Genomic DNA, 18,778 nt, shown 5'->3' on the forward strand with positions numbered 1-18,778 from the left:
TTCACACACTTTACCAAGCTCAGTCACCAGCTTCTGCAGTTTCTCACCCGAATCAGCCACCAACGCTGTATCATCAGCGAACAACAACTGACTCACTTCCAAAGCTCTCTCATCCACAACAGACTGCATACTTGCCCCTCTTTCAAAAACTCTTGCATTCACCTCCCTAACAACCCCATCCATAAACAAACTGAGCAACCAAGGAGACATCACGCACCCCTGCCGCAAACCAACATTCACTGAGAACCAATCACTTTCCTCTCTTTCTACACGTACACATGCCTTACATCCTTGATATAAACTTTTCACTGCTTCTAACAACTTACCTCCCACACCATACATTCTTAATACCTTCCACAGAGCATCTCTATCAACTCTATCATATTCCTTCTCCAGATCCATAAATGTTACATACAAATCCATTTGCTTTTCTAAGTATTTCTCACATACATTCTTCAAAGCAAACATCTGATCCACACATCCTCTACCACTTCTGAAACCACACTGCTCTTCCCCAATCTGATGCTCTGTACATGCCTTCACCCTCTCAGTCAATACCCTCCCATATAATTTACCTGGAATACTCAACAAACTTATACCTCTGTAATTTGAGCACTTACCTTTGTCCCCTTTGCCTTTGTACAATGGCACTATGCAAGCATTCCGCCAATCCTCAGGCACCTCACCATGAATCATGCATACATTAGATAACCTTACCAGCCAGTCAACAATACAGTCACCCCCTTTTTTAATAAATTCCACTGCAATACCATCCAAACCTGCTGCCTTGCCGGCTTTCATCTTCCGCAAGGCTTTTACTACTTCTTCTCTGTTTACCAAATCATTTTCCCTAACCCTCTCACTTTGCACACCACCTCGACCAAAACACCCTACATCTGCCACTCTATCATCAAACACATTCAACAAACCTTCAAAATACTCACTCCATCTCCATCTCATATCACCACTACTTGTTATCACCTCCCCATTAGGCCCCTTCACTGATGTTCCCATTTATTCCCTTGTCTCCTTGTCTTACGCACTTTCTTTACCTCCTTCCAAAACATCTTTTTATTTTCCCTAAGATTTAAAGATACTCTCTCACCCCAACTCTCATTTGCCCTCTTGCACCTTTCTCTTGACCTCCTGCCTCTTTCTCTTATACATCTCCCAGTCATTTGCATTATTTCCCTGCAAAAATCGTCCAAATGCCTCTCTCTTCTCTTTCACTAATAATCTTACTTCTTCATCCCACCACTCATTACCCTTTCTAACCTGCCCACCTCCCACGCTTCTCATGCCACAAGCATCTTTTGCACAAGCCATCACTGCTTCCCTAAATACATCCCATTCCTCCTCCACTCCCGTTACGTCCTTTGCGCTCACCTTTTTCCATTCTGTACTCAGTCTCTCCTGGTACTTCCTCACACAAGTCTCCTTCCCAAGACCTAAACATACAGTTTTCCAGTCTACTTTCGTATACCCAGCGGGTGATGAAAGGATAGAGAATGACTGTTGTTCATCCCTCTATGACCAGCCTCACGCCCGCAACCCATAGCGTCTGGATGGGGAGTGAATGACGAGGGTTAGCTGTATAGACCCGACACTTAGGTGGATAGAGAGAGATGCATAGAAATGTGAGAACAGAAGATGTCAAGGAAATAAGGGAAACGAAAAAGAGATAGAGAGACAGGAAGATAAAGAGATAGAGAGACAGGAAGATAAAGAGATAGGACGGAAGAGGAAAAAATAACGCAAATGATCGTCGTTAAGTGTCTTTTATAATGTGATTAGACAACACCCTTGGTGTTCGTTATCTCACTTGGCACGAAGTTGGATCATACTGATGATGATAGTGATATACTGGTCCATACTGGTGATGATAGTGGTATACTGGTCCATACTGGTGATGATAGTGGTATACTGGCCCATACTGGTGATGACAGTGGTATACTGGCCCATACTGGTGATGATAGTGGTATACTGGCCCATACTGGTGATGATAGTGGTATACTGGCCCATACTGGTGATGATAGTGGTATACTGGTCCATACTGATGATGACAGTGGTATACTGGCCCATACTGGTGATGATAGTGGTATACTGGCCCATACTGGTGATGATAGTGGTATACTGGCCCATACTGGTGATGATAGTGGTATACTGGCCCATACTGGTGATGATAGTGGTATACTGGTCCATACTGGTGATGATAGTGGTATACTGGCCCATACTGATGATGACAGTGGTATACTGGCCCATACTGGTGATGATAGTGGTATACTGGCCCATACTGGTGATGATAGTGGTATACTGGCCCATACTGGTGATGATAGTAGTATACTGGCCCATACTGGTGATGACAGTGGTATACTGGCCCATACTGGTGATGATAGTGGTATACTGGCCCATACTGGTGATGATAGTGGTATACTGGCCCATACTGGTGATGATAGTAGTATACTGGTCCATACTGGTGATGATGGTGGTATACTGGTCCATACTGGTATACTGGTCCATACTGGTGATGATAGTGGTATACTGGTCCATTTTGGTGATGATAGTGATATACTGGTCCATACTGGTGATGATAGTGGTATACTGGCCCATACTGGTGATGATAGTGGTATACTGGCCCATACTGGTGATGACAGTGGTATACTGGCCCATACTGGTGATGATAGTGGTATACTGGCCCATACTGGTGATGATAGTGGTATACTGGTCCATACTGGTGATGATAGTGGTATACTGGCCCATACTGGTGATGATGGTGGTATACTGGTCCATACTGGTGATGATAGTGGTATACTGGCCCATACTGGTGATGATAGTGGTATACTGGCCCATACTGGTGATGATAGTGGTATACTGGTCCATACTGGTGATGATAGTGGTATACTGGTCCATACTGGTGATGATAGTGGTATACTGGCCCATACTGGTGATGATGGTGGTATACTGGCCCATACTGGTGATGATAGTAGTATGCTGGTCCATACTGGTGATGATAGTGGTATACTGGCCCATACTGGTGATGATAATGTGATAACAATACCTCTAAGGACTACTTGTGTGGAGGACCTGTGTCCCCCCTATATGGCGTGGAGGACCCGGGTCCCCTCATGTGATGAGGAGGACATGGGTCTCCTCCTGTAGCGGAGAGGACCCGGGTTCGGCAGTGTGGAAGGCTTATATCCTAACACTTAACTATACCACATCTACCTCCCCCTCGCCCACCTTCATCATCATGTGGACAGCAAAAGTATGTGTATAAAAGGCTACATATCTCACGTATATACACCCTTGGTACATTTAGATACCTTATGTATATGGACACTTAATATATATAGATATTCCTAAATACAAACACTTTGTATACATTATAATGTATATACCTCATGTCTGTACGTTCTTAATGTATACAGAAACTTAGTGTATGTAAATAAACACTTACTGTATATAGATAAATCTCGTATATACATATGCTTAATATATTTTGATACCTAATGTATATGAATGATGTATTGAGATACCTCTATACACAATGCTTAATGTATATTGATATCTCGTATATATATTGCTTGATGTATACAGGTACCTAATGTATATGAATATTTGATATACATAAAGACCTAATGTATATAGATATTTAATGTATATGCTAACATCAGATCGGGGAGGAGCAGTGTGGAGTCAGAAGTGGTAGAGGATGTGTGGATCAGGAGTTTGATTTGAAGAATGTATGTGAGAAATACTTAGAAAAACAGATGAATTTGTATGTAGCATTTATGGATCTGGATAAAGCATATCATAGGGTTGATAGAGATGCCTTGTGGAAGGTCTTAAGAGTATATGGTGTGGAAGGTAAGATGCTATAGGCAATGAAAAGTTTTTCCATGGATGTAAGGCATGTGTATGAATAGGAAGAGAGGAGAGTGATTGGCTCCCAGTGAAGGTCAGTCTGCGGCAGGGGTGCTTGATGTCCCCATGGTTGTTTCATTTGTTTATGGATGAGGTGGTTAAGGAGGTAAACGCAGGAGTTTTGGAGAGATGGCCTGGGAAGTGAGTCAGTTGTTCGCCGATGATACAGCACTGGTGGCTGGTTCAAGTGAGAAACTGCAAAAGTTGGTGACCAAGTTTGGTAAAGTGTGTGAAAGGAGAAAGTTGAGAGTAAATGTGAGTAAGAGTAAGGTTATTAGGTTCAGTAGGGTTGAGGGATAAGTTGACTGGGACGTAAGTTTGAATGAAGAAATATTGGAGGAAGTGAACTGTTTTAGGTATCTGGGAGTGAGCTTAGCAGCGAATGGAAACATGGAGTGGAAGTGAGTCACAGGGTGGGGGGAGCGAAGGTTTCGGGAGCGATAAATGTGTGGAAGGCAAGAACGTTATCTCGGAGAGCAAAAATGGATGTTTGTTGGAAATTGAATGTCTGTGGACAATATGTAGTGTGAGATGGTTTGATCGAGTAAGTAATGAAAGGGTAAGAGAGATGTGTGGAAATTAAAAGAGTGTGGTTGAGAGAGCAGAAGAGGGTGTTTTGAAATGGTTTGGTTACATGGAGAGAACGATTGAGGAAAGGTTGACAAAGAGAATATATATATGTCAGAGGTGGAGGGAAGAAGGAGAAACAGGAAACCAAATTGAAGGTGGAAGGATGGAGTAAAAAAGATTTTGAGCGATCGAGGCTTGAACATACATGAGGGTGGTATACCAGGGTGGACGTGCTGTCAATGGACTGAACCAGGGCATGTTAAACGTCTGGAGTAAACGATTGAAAGGTCTGTGGGGCCTGTATCGTAACAGGGAGCTGTGGCTTCCGTGCATTACACATTACACCTAGAGATTGAGGGCAAACGAATGTAGTCTTTTTTGTGTGTTTTCCTGACGCTACCTCGCTGAAACACGGGGTAGCGATGCTGTGTCCTTTAGGCGAAGTAGTACCAGGAATGGATAAAGGCAAGCATGAATATGTACATATGTATATATTGGAAAAGATCACAATTTTGCGCGTGATCAAGATATTCCTATGAGTCCACGGGGAAAATGAAACATGATAAGTTCCCAAGTGCACTTTTGTGTAATAATGACATCATCAGGGGAGACGCAAGAGAGAAAGTAACAGTCTCTTCGATGTATATGAACTGACTGTTATATTTCTCTCTTGTGTTTCCCCTGATGATGTGATTATTACAGGAAAGTGCACTTGGGAACTTATCGTGTTTCATTTTCCCCGTGGACTCATAAGAATATCTTTATATGTATATGTCTGTGTATGTGTATATGTGTGTATGTTGTTATGTATATGTATATGCATGTATGTGTGCGTGCATGGGCATTTATGTATGTATATGTGTATATGAGTGGATGAGCCATTCTTCGTCTGTTTCCTGGCCCTACCTCGCTGACGCAGGAAATGGCGATCAAGTACACTGAATAAATCTAAATAAATGATAAACAACTTCATGTATATATAAATACTTAATGTATATAGATACCAAACATACTTGAATAACTAACGTATGCAAAAACCTAACGTATATAGCCATTTGAATCGACAAATATACATTGAAGGGCTTGGAAAACACCATGATTCAAATTTTTCAAAAAATATTCAGATCTGGAATTTCGCCATTCTCCTCAGTTAGAAAACTTTGTGTTTTGAGATTTATGCATCAAAGGATCTTAGACATTTAGTGACGTCATGTGATTTAGAAGCTATGTTACTTATGGAAAGATGAAGCACAGAGCTGAGGGTGGCAGGATGGACCTGCGGCGGCGGAGGAGGAGGAGGAGGCTGCGGAAGAGGAGGCGGAGGAGGAGGAGGCGGCAGGGGCAATGGCGTGCGTGTGTGAACTCCACCCACCAAGTCCAGCCTCCAGCCCCAGGAATGTGCCCCCTGCCATTCTGCCGCCTTCACCAGCCCTGCCATCATCCCACCTTCACCAACCCTGCCATCATGCTGCCCTCACCAACCCTACCATCATGCTACTCTCACCAGCCCTGCCATCATGCCACCTTCACCAGCCCTGCCATCATCCCACCTTCACCAACCCTGCCATCATGCTGCCCTCACCAACCCTACCATCATGCTACCCTCACCAACACTGCCATCATGCCGCCTTCACCAGCCCTGCCATCATGCTGCCCTCACCAGCCCTACCATCATGCTACCCTCACCAACCCTGCCATCATGCCGCCTTCACCAGCCCTGCCATCTTGGCACCTTCACCAGCCCTGCCATCATGCCACCTTCACCAGCCCTGCCATCATGCCACCTTTACCAACCCTGCCATCATGCCACCTTCACCAGCCCTGCCATCATGCCACCATCACCAAGCCTGCCATCATGCCACGTTTACAGCCCTGCCATCATGCCACATTTACTAACCCTGCCATCATGCCACCTTCACCATCCCTGCCATCATGCCACCATCACCAAGCCTGCCATCATGCCACCTTCACAGCCTTACCATCATGCCACCTTTACCAACCTTGCCATCATGCCACCTTCACCAACCCTGCCATCATGCCAACTTCAGTCCTGTCATCACGCCACCTTTACTAACCCTGCCATCATGCCACCTTTACCAGCCCTGCCATCATGCCCCCTTCGCCAACCCTGCCATCATGCCACCTTCACCAACCCTGCCATCATGCCACCTTCACCAGCCCTGCCATCATGCCAACTTTACCAGCCGTGCCATCATGCCATCTTCACCAGCCATGCCATCCTACCTCCTTCAACATCCATGCCATCATGCCACCTTCATCAGTCCTGCCATCATGCTAACTTCACCAGCCGTGCCATCCTGCCACCCTCACCAGCCCTGCCATCATACCGCCTTCGCCAGACCTGCCATCATACCACTTTCACCAGTCATAACATCCTGTCATTATGCCGTCTTCACCAGCCCTGCCATCATGCCACTCTGACCAACCCTGCCATCTTGCCACCTTCACCGACCCTGCCATCATGCCACCTTCACTAGCCCTGCCATCCTGCCAACTTCACCAGCCCTGTCATCATGCCACCTTCACCAGCCCTGCCATCATGCCACCCTCACCAGCCTTGCCATCATGCCACCTTCACTAGCCCTGCCATCATGCCACCTTCACCAACCCTGCCATCATGCCACCTTCACTAGCCCTGCCATCCTGCCAACTTCACCAGCCCTGCCATCATGCTACCCTCACCAGCCTTGCCATCATGCCACCTTCACCAGCCCTGCCATCATGCCACCCTCACCAGCCCTGCCATCATGCTATAGTCGTTAATGTTGACCTTTTCCTCAAGTTGGACATGTACAAGAGGGTTAGAATAACAATATGATGTTAAAGGCAAGCAAATGTAGTACTAATGTTGGCTGAAGTCATTTCCCTCAGCAGTAGAGGCATCAAACACTAGCTCAAACTACCACCAGATGTTGTCAAAGCTTGACAGTAATGGTAAATGATTAAGCTTAAACTACCAACAGCTGTTGTTAAGGCTTGAAGTAGAGCTAAATAACATAAGCTTAAACTACCAACAGATGTTGTCGAGGCTTGACAGTAGATTTGAATAACATAAGCTTAAACTACCAGCAGTTGTTGTCAAAGCTTGACAGTAGATTTGAATAACATAAGCTTAAACTACCAACAGCTGTTGTCAAAGCTTGACAGTAGATTTGAATAACATAAGCTTAAACTACCAACAGCTGTTGTCAAAGCTTGACAGTAGATTTGAATAACATAAGCTTAAACTACCAACAGCCGTTATCAAAGCTTGACGGTAGAGGTACATACGCTTAAATTACCACCAACTGTTGTCAAAGCTTGACAGTATATTTGAATAACATAAGCTTAAATTACCACCAACTGTTGTCAAAGCTTGACAAATTCTTTGATGGTACGAGGCTATGATATGACACCCACCTTCCCCAACGAATCCAGAGGCCACTATTGGATTAGAGCGTAAGTTCCGTTTTCTCTTCCCTGTAGAATGTCCATGTCAGTATCCCTTTACCGTCCCACACAGCCACCACCCGTGGGAGCTGGTGTGCGGGAGGGAGGGTGTGTGGAGAGGAGCCAGCCTCCTGCTGCATTATCCTGTCTCCATCTACATAGAGATTAGACGTGCAGGATTGGTCGCGCTGTCGTCATAAACCATCTCAGGTCGTCTGTCATCTGTCCTTAAACATACACACGCCCTTGCACCTGTTCCTCACTCATCTAGCCCATATCCCGTCACTGGCCACAAACCACATATAAAACACACAGGTACATATTGCCACTCAAATCATATATCCATGGGTCAAAGCTCACTCAAATCATATATCCATGGGTCAAAGCTCACTCCTTCTTTCAGCAAAACTAAACGCGAATTCAGAGAAATCAGTTTAAAGAAACAAGTGATAAATGTGTTTACACCCAAAGTGTTTCTTGTATATATAGATATATTAGAAATATTTGCATACATAAATATATATACAAGGCAAAAACTTCTCACTGTAAAAGTAGGACATTGACAATAAGCTGTATATATATATATATATATATATATATATATATATATATATATATATATATATATATATTTTTTTTTTTTTTTTTTTTTTTATACTTTGTCGCTGTCTCCCGCGTTTGCGAGGTAGCGCAAGGAAACAGACGAAAGAAATGGCCCAACCCCCCCCACACACATGTATATACATACGTCCACACACGCAAATATACATACCTACACATCTTTCCATGGCTTACCCCAGACGCTTCACATGCCTTGATTCAATCCACTGACAGCACGTCAACCCCGGTATACCACATCGCTCCAATTCACTCTATTCCTTGCCCTCCTTTCACCCTCCTGCATGTTCAGGCCCCGATCACACAAAATCTTTTTCACTCCATCTTTCCACCTCCAATTTGGTCTCCCTCTTCTCCTTGTTCCCTCCACCTCCGACACATATATCCTCTTGGTCAATCTTTCCTCACTCATCATCTCCATGTGCCCAAACCACTTCAAAACACCCTCTTCTGCTCTCTCAACCACGCTCTTTTTATTTCCACACATCTCTCTTACCCTTACGTTACTCACTCGATCAAACCACCTCACACCACACATTGTCCTCAAACATCTCATTTCCAGCACATCCATCCTCCTGCGCACAACTCTATCCATAGCCCACGCCTCGCAACCATACAACATTGTTGGAACCACTATTCCTTCAAACATACCCATTTTTGCTTTCCGAGATAATGTTCTCGACTTCCACACATTCTTCAAGGCCTCCAGAATTTTCGCCCCCTCCCCCACCCTATGATCCACTTCCGCTTCCATGGTTCCATCCGCTGCCAGATCCACTCTAAGATATCTAAAACACTTCACTTCCTCCAGTTTTTCTCCATTCAAACTCACCTCCCAATTGACTTGACCCTCAACCCTACTGTACCTAATAACCTTGCTCTTATTCACATTTACTCTTAACTTTCTTCTTCCACACACTTTACCAAACTCAGTCACCAGCTTCTGCAGTTTCTCACATGAATCAGCCACCAGCGCTGTATCATCAGCGAACAACAACTGACTCACTTCCCAAGCTCTCTCATCCCCAACAGACTTCATACTTGCCCCTCTTTCCAAAACTCTTGCATTTACCTCCCTAACAACCCCATCCATAAACAAATTAAACAACCATGGAGACATCACACACCCCTGCCGCAAACCTACATTCACTGAGAACCAATCACTTTCCTCTCTTCCTACACGTACACATGCCTTACATCCTCGATAAAAACTTTTCACTGCTTCTAACAACTTTCCTCCCACACCATATATTCTTAATACCTTCCACAGAGCATCTCTATCAACTCTATCATATGCCTTCTCCAGATCCATAAATGCTACATACAAATCCATTTGCTTTTCTAAGTATTTTTCACATACATTCTTCAAAGCAAACACCTGATCCACACATCCTCTACCACTTCTGAAACCACACTGCTCTTCCCCAATCTGATGCTCTGTACATGCCTTCACCCTCTCAATCAATACCCTCCCATATATATATATATATATATATATATATATATGCGGTTTCAGAAGTGGTAGAGGATGTGTGGATCAGGTGTTTGCTTTGAAGAATGTATGTGAGAAATACTTAGAAAAGCAAATGGATTTGTATGTAGCATTTATGGATCTGGAGAAGGCATATGATAGAGTTGATAGAGATGCTCTGTGGAAGGTATTAAGAATATATGGTGTTGGAGGCAAGTTGTTAGAAGCAGTGAAAAGTTTTTATCGAGGATGTAAGGCATGTGTACGTGTAGGAAGAGAGGAAAGTGATTGGTTCTCAGTGAATGTAGGTTTGCGGCAGGGGTGTGTGATGTCTCCATGGTTGTTTAATTTGTTTATGGATGGGGTTGTAAGGGAGGTAAATGCAAGAGTCCTGGAAAGAGGGGCAAGTATGAAGTCTGTTGGGGATGAGAGAGCTTGGGAAGTGAGTCAGTTGTTGTTCGCTGATGATACAGCGCTGGTGGCTGATTCATGTGAGAAACTGCAGAAGCTGGTGACTGAGTTTGGTAAAGTGTGTGGAAGAAGAAAGTTGAGAGTAAATGTGAATAAGAGCAAGGTTATTAGGTACAGTAGGGGTGAGGGTCAAGTCAATTGGGAGGTGAGTTTGAATGGGGAAAAACTGGAGGAAGTGAAGTGTTTTAGATATCTGGGAGTGGATCTGTCAGCGGATGGAACCATGGAAGCGGAAGTGGATCATAGGGTGGGGGAGGGGGCGAAAATTTTGGGAGCCTTGAAAAATGTGTGGAAGTCGAGAACATTATCTCGGAAAGCAAAAATGGGTATGTTTGAGGGAATAGTGGTTCCAACAATGTTGTATGGTTGCGAGGCGTGGGCTATGGATAGAGATGTGCGCAGGAGGATGGATGTGCTGGAAATGAGATGTTTGAGGACAATGTGTGGTGTGAGGTGGTTTGATCGAGTAAGTAACGTAAGGGTAAGAGAGATGTGTGGAAATAAAAAGAGCGTGGTTGAGAGAGCAGAAGAGGGTGTTTTGAAATGGTTTGGGCACATGGAGAGAATGAGTGAGGAGAGATTGACCAAGAGGATATATGTGTCGGAGGTGGAGGGAACGAGGAGAAGAGGGAGACCAAATTGGAGGTGGAAAGATGGAGTGAAAAAGATTTTGTGTGATCGGGGCCTGAACATGCAGGAGGGTGAAAGGAGGGCAAGGAATAGAGTGAATTGGAGTCATGTGGTATACAGGGGTTGACGTGCTGTCAGTGGATTGAATCAAGGCATGTGAAGCGTCTGGGGTAAACCATGGAAAGCTGTGTAGGTATGTATATTTGCGTGTGTGGACGTGTGTATGTACATGTGTATGGGGGGGGGGGTTGGGCCATTTCTTTCGTCTGTTTCCTTGCGCTACCTCGCAAACGCGGGAGACAGCGACAAAGTATAAAAAAAAAAAAAAAAAAAAAAAAAATATATATATATATATATATATATATATATATATGTATATATATATATATATATATATATATATATATATATATATATATATATATATATATATACATATATATATATATATATATATATATATATATATATATATATATATATATATATATATATATATATATATATATATACATATCAGTTTGTGCTGGGAGCAGGTTTTCTCTAATGCACATAGAACTGAATACAACAACATATTCAGAGTTATTAATCATCTTTCTTATATTCTCTAATTTTCTCAGTATTATCTACCATTAGGTGGCTGCTCAAACACCAGATGTTCAAAATTCTCCTTATACTTATACAAGCTTTCGCCTTCGCATACGAATCTACAGAAAGAGAAAAACAGTGTAACAAAACTTGGATAAATAAAACGCAAACAAAATATAAAAGCACTCAAAAAACACAGTACATAGCACATAAAAGTAAGGGAAAACGCTAAACAATTTAACGATCTCATTCATGGTAGTACAATCTAATAAATACATATGGAAACGTAAGAAACGAAAAACTTACAGTTGAGGATAAACAAAGAGCAATATTACAAAAGATAGGAATGTAGAAAATCCATCACTTAATACACTGAGAGCGACCAAGCGAGACCATTATTGTCTGGATGTGGAGCTAGGGTCAGGTTGGGCTCATCTGATTCTCTTAGACCTTCGTTACGCAGGACCGTGTCCCTGACGCCCAACAGTGGCCGACTCGGTAGCTTGTGGCGGGTCAATGATGCGTCCCATTCGTCTCTGTCTTATTGATGGGCCATCAAAAAGCTGTATGGCTGTGGTCATGTGCGTCTGGAAGTTGATAACAGGCGCTTTTTCTCAAATGTGAATGGTTCCCAATATCTGTGGTCTCCTTTGATCAGTGCAGCTCGTTATGATTCTAGTGTTATAACCACCCTCGTTAGTCTCGTTCAATGCTTTTGTTCATGATGATGTTTGATTCCACCTTCTTGTAAGTGGAGCGAGAGGTGGTGGCTCAGGTTGCAGGTTGTATGTCCAATGTAGTTTACGTGGTGAGGCTGACAGTCCCCCCAATATTGCATCAGTACTCATGTACTACATCGGTATGATTCAAACTTCCACAGCGACCTACCATATCGTCGTTCCAAGATATTGTTATAGTATATTATCAGACTGATATCCTTGTCTTCATTCATTGCTTTGCAGTTTCTGGCCACAATATCTCGCACGACCTTCTCGTCCGTTGGATATGTTGTGTGTGTGTTCCTGTACTAAACTTTAATGCTGTCACGCTGAGGTTGTCTCTGCCACGAGATATTGCCCCGGCATGTTGTTCACATTGGTATCAAATTCAGTATTTGAACATCCCTTGTTGATCAATGTGTCAAGCAAACGTTGAGTTTTTCAAAACATCGTCAGAAGCAAATAGCAACAAATCACAGACGGAGGAAAATACACAGAGACACCAGTAGATGTTACCAGGATTCACATATTACACGGTAATCATCGCGTAAGATATGGTTGTGGTAACATGTAGTGGTGTCTCTGTGTAACATGTACTGGTGTCTCTGTATATGATAGTGGTAACATGTACTAGTGTCTCTGTGTAACATGTACTGATGTCTCTGTATATGATAGTGGTAACATGTACTGGTGTCTCTGTATAGTTTCCTCCATCTCTGAATTCTCACCATTTGCCTTTGAAGATGTGTTGAAGTAAACAAAAGCGCTTAAGCAAAGTTTTCTGCTTTGATTTTCTTTCGTGGTCTACAAGTTCATATATATATATATATATATATATATATATATATATATATATATATATATATATATATATATATATTTTCTTTTCTTTCAAACTATTCGCCATTTCCCGCATTAGCAAGGTAGCGTTAAGAACAGAGGACTGGGCCTCTGAGGGAATATCCTCACCTGGCCCCCTTCTCTGTTCCTTCTCTTGGAAAGTTAAAAAAGAAACAAGAGGGGAGGATTTCCAGCCCCCCGCTCCCTCCCCTTTTAGTCGCCTTCTACGACACGCATGGAATACGTTGGAAGTATTCTTTCTCCCCTATCCCCAGGGATATAAATATATATATAAATATATATATATATATATATAAATATATATATATATATATATATATATATATATATATATATATATATATATATATATATATGTGTATATATATATATATATATTTATACGTGGGAGGCAAGTTGTTAGAAGCAGTGAAAAGTTTTTATCGAGGATGTAAGGCATGTGTACGTGTAGGAAGAGAGGAAAGTGATTGGTTCTCAGTGAATGTAGGTTTGCGGCAGGGGTGTGTGATGTCTCCACGGTTGTTTAATTTGTTTATGGATGGGGTTGTTAGGGAGGTGAATGCAAGACTTTTGGAAAGAGTAGCAAGTTTGAAGTCTGTTGGGGACGAAAGAGCTTGGACAGTGAGTCAGTTGTTGTTCGCTGATGATACAGCGCTGGTGGCTGATTCATGTGAGAAACTGCAGAAGCTGGTGACTGAGTGTGGTAAAGTGTGTGAAAGAAGAAAGTTAAGAGTAAATGTGAATAAGAGCAAGGATATTAGGTACAGTAGGGTTGAGGGTCAAGTCAATTGGGAGGTAAGTTTGAATGGAGAAAAACTGGAGGAAGTAAAGTGTTTTAGGTATCTGGGAGTGGATCTGGCAGCGGATAGAACCATGAAAGTGGAAGTGAATCATAGGGTGGGGAAGGGGGCGAAAATCCTGGGAGCCTTGAAGAATGTGTGGAAGTCGAGAACATTATTTCGGAAAGCAAAAATGGGTATGTTTGAAGGAATAGTGGTTCCAACAATGTTGTATGGTTGCGAGGCGTGGGCTATGGATAGAGTTGTGCGCAGGAGGGTGGATGTGCTGGAAATGAGATGTTTGAGGACAATATGTGGTGTGAGGTGGTTTGATCGAGTAAGTAATGTAAGGGTAAGAGAGATGTGTGGAAATAAAAAGAGCGTGGTTGAGAGAAGAGGGTGTTTTGAAATGGTTTGGGCACATGGAGAGCATGGGTGAGGAAAGAGTGATCAAGAGGATATATGTGTCGGAGGTGGAGGGAACGAGGAGAAGTGGGAAACCAAATTGGAGGTGGAAAGATGGAGTGAAAAAGATTTTGAGTGATCGGGGCCTGAACATGCAGGAGGGTGAAAAGCGACAAGGAATAGAGTGAATTGGATCGATGTGGTATACCGGGGTCGACGTGCTGTCAATGGATTGAATCAGGGCATGTGAAGCGTCTGGGGTAAACCATGGAAAGTTCTGTGGGACCTGGATGTGGAAAGGGAGCTGTGGTTTTCGGGCATTATTGCATGACAGCTAGAGACTGAGTGTGAACGAATGGGGCCTTTGTTGTCTTTTCCTGGCGCTACCTCGCACACATGAGGGGGTAGGGGGATGTTATTCCATGTGTGACGAGGTGGCGATGGGAATGAATAAAGGCAGACTGTGTGAATTGTGTGCATGTGTATATATGTATGTGTCTGTGTGTGTATATATATGTGTACATTGAGATGTATGGGTATGTATATTTGCGTGTGTGGACGTGTATGTATATACATGTGTATGTCGGTGGGTTAGGCCATTTCTTTCGTCTGTTTCCTTGCGCTACCTCGCAAACGCGGGAGATAGCGACAAAACAAAAAAAAAAAAGAAAAAAGAATATGTACATATATATATATATATATATATATATATATATATATATATATATATATATTTTTTTTTTTTTTTTTTTTTTTTTTATACTTTGTCGCTGTCTCCCGCGTTTGCGAGGTAGCGCAAGGAAACAGACGAAAGAAATGGCCCAACCCCCCCCCCCATACACATGTACATACACACGTCCACACACGCAAATATACATACCTACACAGCTTTCCATGGTTTACCCCAGACGCTTCACATGCCTTGCTTCAATCCACTGACAGCACGTCAACCCCTGTATACCACATGACTCCAATTCACTCTATTTCTTGCCCTCCTTTCACCCTCCTGCATGTTCAGGCCCCGATCACACAAAATCTTTTTCACTCCGTCTTTCCACCTCCAATTTGGTCTCCCTCTTCTCCTCGTTCCCTCCACCTCCGACACATATATCCTCTTGGTCAATCTCTCCTCACTCATTCTCTCCATGTGCCCAAACCATTTCAAAACACCCTCTTCTGCTCTCTCAACCACGCTCTTTTTATTTCCACACATCTCTCTTACCCTTACGTTACTTACTCGATCAAACCACCTCACACCACACATTGTCCTCAAACATCTCATTTCCAGCACATCCATCCTCCTGCGCACATCTCTATCCATAGCCCACGCCTCGCAACCATACAACATTGTTGGAACCACTATTCCCTCAAACATACCCATTTTTGCTTTCCGAGATAATGTTCTCGACTTCCACACATTTTTCAAGGCTCCCAAAATTTTCGCCCCCTCCCCCACCCTATGATCCACTTCCGCTTCCATGGTTCCATCCGCTGACAGATCCACTCCCAGATATCTAAAACACTTCACTTCCTCCAGTTTTTCTCCATTCAAACTCACCTCCCAATTGACTTGACCCTCAACCCTACTGTACCTAATAACCTTGCTCTTATTCACATTTACTCTCAACTTTCTTCTTCCACACACTTTACCAAACTCAGTCACCAGCTTCTGCAGTTTCTCACATGAATCAGCCACCAGCGCTGTATCATCAGCGAACAACAACTGACTCACTTCCCAAGCTCTCTCATCCCCAACAGACTTCATACTTGCCCCTCTTTCCAGGACTCTTGCATTTACCTCCCTTACAACCCCATCCATAAACAAATTAAACAACCATGGAGACATCACACACCCCTGCCGCAAACCTACATTCACTGAGAACCAATCACTTTCCTCTCTTCCTACACGTACACATGCCTTACATCCTCGATAAAAACTTTTCACTGCTTCCAACAACTTGCCTCCCACACCATATATTCTTAATACCTTCCACAGAGCATCTCTATCAACTCTATCATATGCCTTCTCCAGATCCATAAATGCTACATACAAATCCATTTGCTTTTCTAAGTATTTCTCACATACATTCTTCAAAGCAAACACCTGATCCACACATCCTCTACCACTTCTGAAACCGCACTGTTCTTCCCCAATCTGATGCTCTGAACATGCCTTCACCCTCTCAATCAATACCCTCCCATATAATTTACCAGGAATACTCAACAAACTTATACCTCTGTAATTTGAGCACTCACTCTTATCCCCTTTGCCTTTGTACAATGGCACTATGCACGCATTCCGCCAATCCTCAGGCACCTCACCATGAGTCATACATACATTAAATAACCTTACCAACCAGTCAACAATACAGTCACCCCCTTTTTTTATAAATTCCACTGCAATACCATCCAAACCTGCTGCCTTGCCGGCTTTCATCTTCCGCAAAGCTTTTACTACCTCTTCTCTGTTTACCAAATCATTTTCCCTAACCCTCTCACTTTGCACACCACCTCGACCAAAACACCCTATATCTGCCACTCTGTCATCAGACACATTTAACAAACCTTCAAAATACTCATTCCATCTCCTTCTCACATCACCGCTACTTGTTATCACCTCCCCATTTACGCCCTTCACTGAAGTTCCCATTTGCTCCCTTGTCTTACGCACCCTATTTACCTCCTTCCAGAACATCTTTTTATTCTCCCTAAAATTTACTGATAGTCTCTCACCCCAACTCTCATTTGCCCTTTTTTTCACCTCTTGCACCTTTCTCTTGACCTCCTGTCTCTTTCTTTTATACTTCTCCCACTCAATTGCATTTTTTCCCCTGCATATACATATACATATTTTTTTATTATTATTATACTTTGTCGCTGTCTCCCGCGTTTGCGAGGTAGCGCAAGGAAACAGACGAAAGAAATGGCCCAACCCCCCCCCCCATACACATGTATATACATACGTCCACACACGCAAATATACATACCTACACAGCTTTCCATGGTTTACCCCAGACGCTTCACATGCCCTGCTTCAATCCACTGACAGCACGTCAACCCCGGTATACCACATCGCTCCAATTCACTCTATTCCTTGCCCTCCTTTCACCCTCCTGCATGTTCAGGCCCCGATCACACAAAATCTTTTTCACTCCATCTTTCCACCTCCAATTTGGTCTCCCTCTTCTCCTTGTTCCCTCCACCTCCGACACATATATCCTCTTGGTCAATCTTTCCTCACTCATCCTCTCCATGTGCCCAAACCACTTCAAAACACCCTCTTCTGCTCTCTCAACCACGCTCTTTTTATTTCCACACATCTCTCTTACCCTTACGTTACTCACTCGATCAAACCACCTTACACCACACATTGTCCTCAAACATCTCATTTCCAGCACATCCACCCTCCTGCGCACAACTCTATCCATAGCCCACGCCTCGCAACCATACAACATTGTTGGAACCACTATTCCTTCAAACATACCCATTTTTGCTTTCCGAGATAATGTTCTCGACTTCCACACATTCTTCAAGGCCCCCAGGATTTTCGCCCCCTCCCCCACCCTATGATCCACTTCCGCTTCCATGGTTCCATCCGCTGCCAGATCCACTCCCAGATATCTAAAACACTTCACTTCCTCCAGTTTTTCTCCATTCAAACTCACCTCCCAATTGACTTGACCCTTAACCCTACTGTACCTAATAACCTTGCTCTTATTCACATTTACTCTTAACTTTCTTCTTCCACACACTTTTCCAAACTCAGTCACCAGCTTCTGCAGTTTCTCACATGAATCAGCCACCAGCGCTGTATCATCAGCGAACAACAACTGACTCACTTCCCAAGCTCTCTCATCCCCAACAGACTTCATACTTGCCCCTTATATATATATATATATATATATATATATATATATATATATATATATATATATATATATATATATGTATATATATATATATATATATATATATATATGGGCACATGGAGAGAATGAGTGAGGAAAGATTGACCAAGAGGATATATGTGTCGGAGGTGGAGGGAACGAGGAGAAGAGGGAGACCAAATTGGAGGTGGAAAGATGGAGTGAAAAAGATTTTGTGTGATCGGGGCCTGAACATGCAGGAGGGTGAAAGGAGGGCAAGGAATAGAGTGAATTGGAGCGATGTGGTATACAGGGGTTGACGTGCTGTCAGTGGATTGAATCAAGGCATGTGAATCGTCCGGGGTAAACCATGGAAAGCTGTGTAGGTATGTATATTTGTGTGTGTGGACGTGTGTATGTACATGT

Source organism: Panulirus ornatus, chromosome 66 (assembly GCF_036320965.1).
Source record: "Panulirus ornatus isolate Po-2019 chromosome 66, ASM3632096v1, whole genome shotgun sequence".
Classification (NCBI taxonomy): Eukaryota; Metazoa; Arthropoda; class Malacostraca; order Decapoda; family Palinuridae; genus Panulirus; species Panulirus ornatus.